The following is a 12,748-nucleotide window of genomic DNA, read 5'->3' on the forward strand; positions in this document are numbered from 1 at the left end:
GTACAATAGCCTAATTAGTATGGATCGAAAGCTAAACTATTGTAGATTTGAACTATGCAAAAAACCGCATGAAAAAAGACCTATTAGACGAGAAATAACACTTTTTCTAAAAGTATCGAAAATGGCCATTTTTCGCAAAGTAGCAAAGGGGGGACCAAAGGAAAATTTTCAAAAATCGCCGATTTTTTGGTCGAACTTCGGAAGGCTAAAAAAATAGGAAATACAAGTCGTACAATAGCCTAATTAGTATGGATCGAAAGCTAAACTATTGTAGATTTGAACTATGCAAAAAACCGCATGAAAAAAGACCTATTAGACGAGAAATAACACTTTTTCTAAAAGTATCGAAAATGGCCATTTTTCGCAAAGTAGCAAAGGGGGGACCAAAGGAAAATTTTCAAAAATCGCCGATTTTTTGGTCGAACTTCGGAAGGCTAAAAAAATAGGAAATACAAGTCGTACAATAGCCTAATTAGTATGGATCGAAAGCTAAACTATTGTAGATTTGAACTATGCAAAAAACCGCATGAAAAAAGACCTATTAGACGAGAAATAACACTTTTTCTAAAAGTATCGAAAATGGCCATTTTTCGCAAAGTAGCAAAGGGGGGACCAAAGGAAAATTTTCAAAAATCGCCGATTTTTTGGTCGAACTTCGGAAGGCTAAAAAAATAGGAAATACAAGTCGTACAATAGCCTAATTAGTATGGATCGAAAGCTAAACTATTGTAGATTTGAACTATGCAAAAAACCGCATGAAAAAAGACCTATTAGACGAGAAATAACACTTTTTCTAAAAGTATCGAAAATGGCCATTTTTCGCAAAGTAGCAAAGGGGGGACCAAAGGAAAATTTTCAAAAATCGCCGATTTTTTGGTCGAACTTCGGAAGGCTAAAAAAATAGGAAATACAAGTCGTACAATAGCCTAATTAGTATGGATCGAAAGCTAAACTATTGTAGATTTGAACTATGCAAAAAACCGCATGAAAAAAGACCTATTAGACGAGAAATAACACTTTTTCTAAAAGTATCGAAAATGGCCATTTTTCGCAAAGTAGCAAAGGGGGGACCAAAGGAAAATTTTCAAAAATCGCCGATTTTTTGGTCGAACTTCGGAAGGCTAAAAAAATAGGAAATACAAGTCGTACAATAGCCTAATTAGTATGGATCGAAAGCTAAACTATTGTAGATTTGAACTATGCAAAAAACCGCATGAAAAAAGACCTATTAGACGAGAAATAACACTTTTTCTAAAAGTATCGAAAATGGCCATTTTTCGCAAAGTAGCAAAGGGGGGACCAAAGGAAAATTTTCAAAAATCGCCGATTTTTTGGTCGAACTTCGGAAGGCTAAAAAAATAGGAAATACAAGTCGTACAATAGCCTAATTAGTATGGATCGAAAGCTAAACTATTGTAGATTTGAACTATGCAAAAAACCGCATGAAAAAAGACCTATTAGACGAGAAATAACACTTTTTCTAAAAGTATCGAAAATGGCCATTTTTCGCAAAGTAGCAAAGGGGGGACCAAAGGAAAATTTTCAAAAATCGCCGATTTTTTGGTCGAACTTCGGAAGGCTAAAAAAATAGGAAATACAAGTCGTACAATAGCCTAATTAGTATGGATCGAAAGCTAAACTATTGTAGATTTGAACTATGCAAAAAACCGCATGAAAAAAGACCTATTAGACGAGAAATAACACTTTTTCTAAAAGTATCGAAAATGGCCATTTTTCGCAAAGTAGCAAAGGGGGGACCAAAGGAAAATTTTCAAAAATCGCCGATTTTTTGGTCGAACTTCGGAAGGCTAAAAAAATAGGAAATACAAGTCGTACAATAGCCTAATTAGTATGGATCGAAAGCTAAACTATTGTAGATTTGAACTATGCAAAAAACCGCATGAAAAAAGACCTATTAGACGAGAAATAACACTTTTTCTAAAAGTATCGAAAATGGCCATTTTTCGCAAAGTAGCAAAGGGGGGACCAAAGGAAAATTTTCAAAAATCGCCGATTTTTTGGTCGAACTTCGGAAGGCTAAAAAAATAGGAAATACAAGTCGTACAATAGCCTAATTAGTATGGATCGAAAGCTAAACTATTGTAGATTTGAACTATGCAAAAAACCGCATGAAAAAAGACCTATTAGACGAGAAATAACACTTTTTCTAAAAGTATCGAAAATGGCCATTTTTCGCAAAGTAGCAAAGGGGGGACCAAAGGAAAATTTTCAAAAATCGCCGATTTTTTGGTCGAACTTCGGAAGGCTAAAAAAATAGGAAATACAAGTCGTACAATAGCCTAATTAGTATGGATCGAAAGCTAAACTATTGTAGATTTGAACTATGCAAAAAACCGCATGAAAAAAGACCTATTAGACGAGAAATAACACTTTTTCTAAAAGTATCGAAAATGGCCATTTTTCGCAAAGTAGCAAAGGGGGGACCAAAGGAAAATTTTCAAAAATCGCCGATTTTTTGGTCGAACTTCGGAAGGCTAAAAAAATAGGAAATACAAGTCGTACAATAGCCTAATTAGTATGGATCGAAAGCTAAACTATTGTAGATTTGAACTATGCAAAAAACCGCATGAAAAAAGACCTATTAGACGAGAAATAACACTTTTTCTAAAAGTATCGAAAATGGCCATTTTTCGCAAAGTAGCAAAGGGGGGACCAAAGGAAAATTTTCAAAAATCGCCGATTTTTTGGTCGAACTTCGGAAGGCTAAAAAAATAGGAAATACAAGTCGTACAATAGCCTAATTAGTATGGATCGAAAGCTAAACTATTGTAGATTTGAACTATGCAAAAAACCGCATGAAAAAAGACCTATTAGACGAGAAATAACACTTTTTCTAAAAGTATCGAAAATGGCCATTTTTCGCAAAGTAGCAAAGGGGGGACCAAAGGAAAATTTTCAAAAATCGCCGATTTTTTGGTCGAACTTCGGAAGGCTAAAAAAATAGGAAATACAAGTCGTACAATAGCCTAATTAGTATGGATCGAAAGCTAAACTATTGTAGATTTGAACTATGCAAAAAACCGCATGAAAAAAGACCTATTAGACGAGAAATAACACTTTTTCTAAAAGTATCGAAAATGGCCATTTTTCGCAAAGTAGCAAAGGGGGGACCAAAGGAAAATTTTCAAAAATCGCCGATTTTTTGGTCGAACTTCGGAAGGCTAAAAAAATAGGAAATACAAGTCGTACAATAGCCTAATTAGTATGGATCGAAAGCTAAACTATTGTAGATTTGAACTATGCAAAAAACCGCATGAAAAAAGACCTATTAGACGAGAAATAACACTTTTTCTAAAAGTATCGAAAATGGCCATTTTTCGCAAAGTAGCAAAGGGGGGACCAAAGGAAAATTTTCAAAAATCGCCGATTTTTTGGTCGAACTTCGGAAGGCTAAAAAAATAGGAAATACAAGTCGTACAATAGCCTAATTAGTATGGATCGAAAGCTAAACTATTGTAGATTTGAACTATGCAAAAAACCGCATGAAAAAAGACCTATTAGACGAGAAATAACACTTTTTCTAAAAGTATCGAAAATGGCCATTTTTCGCAAAGTAGCAAAGGGGGGACCAAAGGAAAATTTTCAAAAATCGCCGATTTTTTGGTCGAACTTCGGAAGGCTAAAAAAATAGGAAATACAAGTCGTACAATAGCCTAATTAGTATGGATCGAAAGCTAAACTATTGTAGATTTGAACTATGCAAAAAACCGCATGAAAAAAGACCTATTAGACGAGAAATAACACTTTTTCTAAAAGTATCGAAAATGGCCATTTTTCGCAAAGTAGCAAAGGGGGGACCAAAGGAAAATTTTCAAAAATCGCCGATTTTTTGGTCGAACTTCGGAAGGCTAAAAAAATAGGAAATACAAGTCGTACAATAGCCTAATTAGTATGGATCGAAAGCTAAACTATCGAACAAAGTGCAGGCTATTCGTAGCGTCTTGTTTTTGTGTTTATGTTGGGTTGGAAATGCCTTGTGGGTAATTCTTTTGTCTCCACAAATGGAGAGGTTAGCGGTAGTTGTAATAAGTTTTTTTATAAGTGTTGAGCCCTCCAGTCCTATTAAGGAAAAACTTGGTTGCCTGTATTTGTTATGAAGGAAAACTTAGCGACATATCAGTAATAGGACTTGGAATGTCTTCAGAACGGTAAGAGAGATAACCTCACTTGTGAACTGCACGAAGCACGTTTTGCTTGAGATCAGTGTGAGATCATCTCTCACCTTTGGTTTCTTTCAAAGGCTTTCCTCTACCCACCATTCTAGCTTTATGATGCCAGACTGGGAGCTTCTGAAGAGACAACCCGCACTTATTAATTTCGAACTTACCTGCTGTTTTAGATGTATGTGCACGTCACTATGTTTGAAACAATACGTTTCCTTCCCAAGCTGCCCTTGGGCCATGTGTAGGCCCGCTGCACTTCGGTGGCGATTTTGTGTTCATTTATTACAATAACTTTTTGTTTGTTTCTTTTACTTCTGTGTTTGCACTGCGTCTCACATGATTTTTTAAACAGCATACATGGCGACGTCACGCAACTATGTAGCAGTGCGCCGAGTCACCGCAAAGGAGGCTTCGGTAGGGTAACTTTTGTGCAATAAAACCTCATTGTTGTTTGGATTCTTACCTTGTGGAAAAAACGTATTTGATCTAGTAATTTAAGACGCTTGAGAACTTGAGTTTGTACGGAGGTGAGAAAAGGGCTTCCAAGTGAGAGTTTGAGGGTTTTTACAAAGTGTTGAGTAAGGTTATCCGAGATATAAAGTTGCCGTTGACAAAACGACACTCTGCCAGTGGACAGGAAAGCTGAAAATTCTGGGCCAGGTTTAATAAGGAAAGATCATAACCATGCATACGCCTTTTTTAAAATCTAAGAACGTCCAACGTTCGGACTGAGACGTCGTTTTTATCTTTTTACGACAACGTTCTTAACATGTTCTTAAAGCTTGCTTAAAGTTGTGGGCTATACTAAGTTCGACCACTAACTGAGTAGAATTTAACATAATTCATGCCTACTTGAAAGGGTTATTAAAATCGTTTCTAAAGAATGACCTTTTCTGTTTTGAGTTTTTTTTGTTATGTAAATTAGCTAATTGATGACGTCATCAGTAGTTCCACTGGAAGATCAATCTGAAAATGTAACAATAAGCTTTGTCTATTTTTCATTTCATAGGCACTTTCATACTGAGCCATAACTTGGTTTGATTTCTGACGGATTAGCCAAGAATGTGACAGGAAATTGTTGGTATGATTTTCCATTTCCACTACTATGGATTTTTAAACTTTTGCTTTGGCTTATCACTCACAAGGGAGTGAAACACAGACATTGTGCTGTACATTGGCAGATGGTTATCTTGAAACCAGCTTGGATGGGTGCAAGATTCAGATGTTTACAACAAATTTTAGAGCATTATTCAATGACAATTGCTATTTCATTATTAATTTTAATGCGACGGGGAAGGCTGATGCTCAAATGACTAGAGCATTGTCGAGGTTATCCCACCCTACCCATCCAAACAATCTATACAAATTGTTGTAGCCTTCCCTTTTCCCAACTAAGCTCAATGACATTCTTCCTCTTTTATCACCCTCCAAATAATGACCTTTTCCTATTTTCATAACATATTCTCTCTGCAAAGGAAAGGTGGAAGAGACAATCAGGTTGTTAATAATTTCAATGTATATAAAAAGAGAGATTTAAATTTTTGTTTTGGGTGATTAGTTTCTCAATGAATATTAGCATATGTGGTACAGTTCTCAGAGCTACAAAACATTCCACTAGTGTCATGCCTTAGAATCATGTGTGGCATGAATTTGTTCCAGTGTTTCAGAAAAGAGGGAGCCTCGGGTCAAAAACCCTACAAGGTCAGCTTCATGACCCGACAAAATTATAGAAAACTTTATAACTGTTTGGTGGGAGCTGTGGAAATTTGACCCGCTGGAATTCCTTGTTGACACCCTGCCTTACAAACTTATCCGGAGGCCTGTTGTTCTCCCTCTACATTTTCCCTGCCCCTTGTTATTGCCTTCTTATTAAGACAACCAACAGCTAATTTCTGTTGCTTTATTGCATTTTATGTCTGTATATATTTGAGACTTAAAAAAGATAAGGTATTATTGTTAATAACAACTGGGGTGGATCTATTGGGAGGGTGCAGGGGTGTGCACCCCCTCCATAAGAAAAAATTGTGGATCCCCACCCCTGAACAAGTACACTTCATATATTGTGACAACAACTTATTGAAATCCCTATGATGCTTGTTTTTTTCCCCATTTTTTAAAATTCCGTTTACATATCTATAGTGTCTGTAGTATAGTACTTGAAAAATTTTCCCTCATGGTGTATCCACACATTTTAGCAGGCGTTTGATTAATATGAAAAAATTTTGGCGGAGCTAGTTGGACCCTGGTAACTAAGGACGTCAAAGAAGTAAATTGATCGCTTCTCTTCAGAAAGGAATGTTCAAAAATCTAGAGCTTTTTGTTAAGTCTTTATAGAAATGTCGAACAATAGTTACCCTTTGGATGCTGTGAATGTTCTGGCGATTCAGAAGGGAATTACATTCTTGATTCTTTGATGTCATTAGTTACCAGGACCCAATTGACTCGGCCCGCTAAAATGCATGGGTACACTATGAGGGAAAATGTTTTTAAGTACTACACTCCAGACATTATAAATGTTTAAACGAGAAAATGGGGAAAAAATGAGTGTCATAGGGACTTTTAAGAACATCGTAGATGCTTGTGCTTTTTACGTGACAGAAAACTGTTGGATGCAACTTTTTTATCGTCAAATGAGAGCTGGAGATCATCATCGCAGTTTATAACCCATTGACTCCTGGGAATGAGACTTAACAGATTTTACTCTCAGACTGCCTAACACCAGCTGGAACCCATGACCCGGAGCCTACAACTCCCGTACTGGGCCAATGTCACCCTACATCTCCCATACTGGGCCAATGTCACCCTACATCTCCCATACTGGGCCAATGTCATCCTACAACTCCCATACTGGGCCTATGTCACAATACAACTCCTATACTGGGCCTATGTAAACCTACAACTCCCATACTGGGCCAATGCACCCTACAACTCCCATACTGGGCCTGAATGCACCCTACAACTCCCATACCAGGCCTTGTCACCATACAACTCCCATACTGGGCCTATATCACAATACAACTCCCATACTGGGTCTATGTAACCCTACAACTCCCATACTGGGCCGGTGTCACCATACAACTCCCATACTGGGCCTATGTCACAATTCAACTCCTATACTGGGCCTATGTAACCCTACAACTCCCATACTGGGCCAGTGTCACCCTACAACTCTCATACTGGGCCTATGTCACAATACAACTCCCACACTGGGCCTATGTAACCCTACAACTCCCATACTGGGCCAATGCACCCTGCAACTCTCATACTGGGCCTATGTCACCCTACAACTCTCATACTGGGCCTATGTGACCCTACAACTCCCATATTGGGCCTAATGTTGCGGCATTTTTACAGACCGATCTATTTTTAGACCACCGAAAAAAACAAAGGCAGTTCCGCTTCGGTGACCCAATGACGTCTGGTTTGTTTCTTGTAATTGGTCATCGGACTCCTGTGGGAGTTTCATTCATGGGAAATTCAATCTAAAAATAAATTGACTTAACTGATTAGAGTGTAATGTGAAGTGCTAGTTTTGTACCCCATATGAACCATGTGAGCATTAGCACTACTAATGGAAATGGGCCCACACAAGGATAGAGAAAAACTGGTAAATTGGTCTGTGAAAACGCCGTGACACGAACACAATGGAGTTGTAGGCTCCGGCTCATGGGTTTCTGACGCCAGACGATTTTACTCGTCAAGTGGTGGCGTCCTAGGGCACCTGAGGAATCATCGGGTTAATCAGTCGAAAAGCAATGACAACGGCGACGGCAACAAAAACGTCAAAAATGTGCATATTCAGTGGGCAAAAACAATAGAGAGCTTAAGCACGCACGTTTTGGAGACGCGGACGGCAACCGTAAGTGAGCTGTTTTCCCATCCAATTTGTCTTCACAAACCACATTTACAGTGCTAAGTATCTTTTCTCCATTAGAGATGATTAGTATAAAAATCTGGGAGACACCACTGCCCTGGCGCGCGACATGTTCTCTTCCGGTTGCCGTCTGTGTCTCAAAAATGCACGTGCTTAAGCTCCCTAATTGCTTTGCACGCTCTGCACGTGCGTTTTTCACTCTTTTCCATTTCTTTGCCGTCGTGAAATAGCCAAATTTGAGGTTTTAGCAAGAACATTTTAGAAAGAACGTCAGCACTTGGGGTGCAGGGATGGCGCAGTGGTGAGAGCACTCGCCTCCCACCAATGTGGCCCAGGTTCGATTCCCGGACTCGGCGTCTTATGTGGGTTGAGTTTGTTGGTTCTCTACTCTGCACCCAGAGGTTTTCTCCGGGTACTCCGGTTTCCCCTCTCCTCAAAAACCAACATTTGACTTGATTTACTTTCATTGTTCATGTCAGTTTACAGTGTCCCCAATTAGCGCTCCAGGGCTAGAACGACTAGACACTTCAATAAAGTTCCTTTCCTTTCCTTTCCTTTCCTTTCCTTTGAGGATAAATTTAATTTTCTCCCCTAAATTAAGCGCTGATCCAAACAGTGTCATTTTTGAGGAACTGCCACACCCTTGTCACATTAAAAAGGTTGAAATGGTCTCGAAGTGATTACAATAATGTGAATTTATATTTTGAGATGACGTTCTCGTTTCCGTCGCCGTTGTCGTTGCTTAACCCATTGACAAGTAAAAATCGTCTAGCCTTACAGTAAAATACTAGGTCTGGCCGGTTTAGGCCGGTTTGGGTGTTAAAGGGTTAATTAAATTAAGCACTTTAGCAACGACGATGGGAACGGGAACGAGAACGTCATCTAAAAACATAAATTCGTGTTATTGCAGTCACTTCGAGACTATTCCAAGGGCTTTTAATATGACAAAGGTGTAGCAGTCACTCAGGAATGAAACCGCTATGAACGGAGCTTAATTTAGGGGAGAAAATCATTTATGTCCAAGTGCTGACGTTGTCCATAAAACCTCAAATTTGGCAATTTCACATTAGGGACCTTAAGCAAGGACAAGGACGACGGCTTCGAGAACATCACAAAACAAGAGGTTTAAGGGCCCACTGGCGTATTTTTGGGGTGCTTTGCTAAGGATGTATTGGTTAAGTAATTTCAGAGAATTTAGCATTATTTTGGTCAGTTTTTAACTTTTGTAACCCAATGACCCTAAATATGACGTCATTATGCCACGCCCGTTGTCACGTGACCAATAAAAGAAAACTCTAAATTTGTCTCCGTGCTACGCAATCTGAGTATTTAATCGAAGGTTTGATAATTTGTATTCGTTTTTGCATCCAGCCAAGCATGGTTTTCTCTTTATTTTGAAAAAACGTTCTTTTTAAAGACATAAACGATACTGAAATACCAATATTTTTTTCAAAAAAGATGATTTGAAAAAATCAATGCTTAGCTATATTCTGTATGTGGGGGTGAAACGTGCCATGCAAAAAAAAAAAATTCAATTTCAAGACCGCCGGAAATTTAGCTTTTTCTCAAACCGGAAGTCAGTTCGTTTACGCATGCGCAGTTGATCTGAGAACGAGCGCGAGGAAGGGCGAGGAAAAACCTTCGATTCTCTATTTTCGAATTCCCCATAATACACTTTGTTTGCCCCCCAAATTTTGCATAAACTATTGTTTTCAAATGCTCTTGGGGACACTGCATATTCCCAAGAGGATTTGAAAACAATGCTTTATGCAAAATTTGGGGGGCAAACAAAGTGTATTATGGGGAATTCGAAAATAGAGAACGGAAACAACAGTTCGTGCGGTGACTTTTGCTTGTTAGCGGGTTTTCTTGTCAGCTCATGATGTGATGACGTCAGTTACCGGAAGTAACATTTCACCTCCTCAGCAACGCGCGAAAAATCCGTCTGTGGGCCCTTAATTAGCAAAAACAATAGTTCTACCCGCCCTGCACGTGCGTTTTACATTTTGATACATTTCTTTGCCGTCCTCGTCTTGACAACGAGGTGAAATGATCAAATTTGAGGTCATGTGGAGGACGCGGGAACCTGACGACGAATTTTCAATTTTCCCTCTCAATATCCACGCCATTCTCATCAATTTTATTCACGAAGGTCACTGAATAGGCTGTGCCACAACCTGGCTGCGCTGTAAGAGAAACTTCTTCTTCAAATAACTTGAGCGGGGCTGCGGAAGAGCCAATTATATTTCAGTATTCCTTAATCAATATGATGTTATGTCGTTTCGAAACACAAATCTAGAACTCAGATACCCAGGGTTCATTCCATGTAAAGATTTATGCGTCATAATAGCAGCTGATCCAATTTTTGATATTCTAGTTTACGCCAACCCAGTGCCCGGAACAATTCATCGATATTAGAGTCATAATTGGCACACACTAAAACACAGGCTGCATGATTTTGGAGCTTCTGAAGCTTTTCAGAAAGACCACTGCCACAGTTGCTCCAGACAGTACTACAGTAATAAAAATATGGTCATATACATTAAGTAATATATTAAAGGGTATAAGATGTGGTATTCGCTTAATTGCGCCCAATGCAGAGGCAGTCTTTTTGCAAATATTCTGTATGTGACATTCCCAGTTCATGTTTCGGTGGATGTGCACACCAAGAGATTTCGTGAATGAGACCTGCTTCACTGGATGGTCTTTTATACTGAAAGAAGGAATTTCAGGAAATGTTGATAACTTCTGTCTCGATACAACTAACATGAACTCAGTGTTTTTTAATGTGTACACCCTGTTTAAATCATAGTTAAGACAGTCATCAATATGTTTCAGTAAATCTGTGCTAGCGAAGGTGAGGCTGGTGTCATCTGCATACATTCTAGGTTGTAAAAAATACAGACAATCTGGCAGGGCATATAATAGAAAGGGTAAAGGTCCTAGAATTGCTCCCTGGGGGACACCACATTTGACCAATTTTGGAGTAGACATAAAGGAGTTCGTTTGAGTGCGATTGCTTAGATATGATGTGAATCATTTGTGACAGAATTCGAAATTGCGGACTCCACAGAATTGCAATTTTGCTAATGTGATCGAAGGTGTCGAAAGCCTGTTTTATATCAAGAAAAACAACGGCATTGACGAAAAAGCGATCAATATTCATGGCCCAACTATCCGTAGCTTCGAGTAACGCAGTAACCCTAGAGTGTTGAGAACGAAGTACGGATTGATAACGAGAAAGAATGCAGTGTTCGATAAGATAGTGGTATAACTGGTCGTAAATTACTCTCTGAAATATTTTAGCCACGACTGGGATTACTGAGAGATTGGTCGATAGTTAGTGGGATCATTGCATTGCAGTTTTGAACGCAGAGAATAAAGATGTGTCGATGTTGTTTCCTCAAAGGCGAACTCCTTGTCAGTTGCACAAAGAAATTCTTCATAGGTGGTCTCAACATTCTCAACATTTCGGCTACGGTCAGGTCCAACTTCAGTAAAGAAAGTATTTAATAGTTCAGCAACGTCCACTTGACTTGATTTTTGCCCTTGGTATTGTATTTCATTTAATAACATATTTTACTCTGTCTAAATGCCAGAATAATGATTTTATTCGTCAATTGGTGGTACGTGATGAGTCAATGGGTTAACCAGTCAAAAACTGTGTCCCTTCCATTAAGCAGCAACTAAGAGCAATCGGAAGTGAGCTGTTTTCCCTTTTAACTTTTCTTCACACAACCACATTTACATTGTCAAGTGCCTTTTCTCCATTAGAGATGATTAGCATAAAAATCTGGGAGACACCACTGTCCTGGCACGCGAAATGTTCTCTTCCGGTTGCTGTCCGCATCTCAGAAACGCGCGTGCTTAAGCTCCCTGTCATATCCCACCAGCTACGCAGGCTAGTGGAACTTTTACCTGCCACCGGTGTGCTTGGGTTTGAGTCCCATAGACTAAAGACAACGTTTCGCTGACATACTCTTTACTTTCTACTTGTGTTACCAATTTATTTCCACATTGGCCACCGTACAGAGATTCTAAAAGCTGACGTTTCGAGCGTTAGCCCTTCGTCAGAGCGAATCGAGGAATTGTGGGTTACGTGTACTAATACATTCCTTTTTTTCACGTTGCCATGTTACCACCAATAGCGTAGCTCCTACTCTACTATAAAAACTAGACGTAACTCACAATTTCTCGATTCGCTCTGACGAAGGGCTAACGCTCGAAACGTCAGCTTTTAGAATCTCTGTACGGTGGCCAATTTACCAAATTTTTGTATACTACATCCCCACAGACGCAGCACCACAGTTTCTTTAGAAACTACCTCCTTCACCTATTTCCACATTGGTTTGTCTTAAGTGTCCAGGTTTCTGGACAGTAAAATGCAAAACAATCCTTGAACATCGTGCGGCAACAGAACTTATTATTTGAGTAGTTTTTCATGCATTCTTATTTGTTGTAATGTAGCATGAGCAACGCTTTACTCACAACTTTAGCGATTTGAAATGCAGACTTACAAGCCATGGAAACCAATAAGACTCTTCTTGTTTCCTGCAGCGGTTAGTTAAACCAGCCCAAGTCTACTGACAGACAGCTACTCTTTTACTTGCAATTTTCTCCGTCATTTTTCATTGAATTCCATTTATCTTGACCCTCAAACGTACCACTCCAGTAGTTTACTTTAAAAATT

This window comes from Montipora foliosa, chromosome 10 (assembly GCF_036669935.1).
Source record: "Montipora foliosa isolate CH-2021 chromosome 10, ASM3666993v2, whole genome shotgun sequence".
Lineage (NCBI taxonomy): Eukaryota > Metazoa > Cnidaria > Anthozoa > Scleractinia > Acroporidae > Montipora > Montipora foliosa.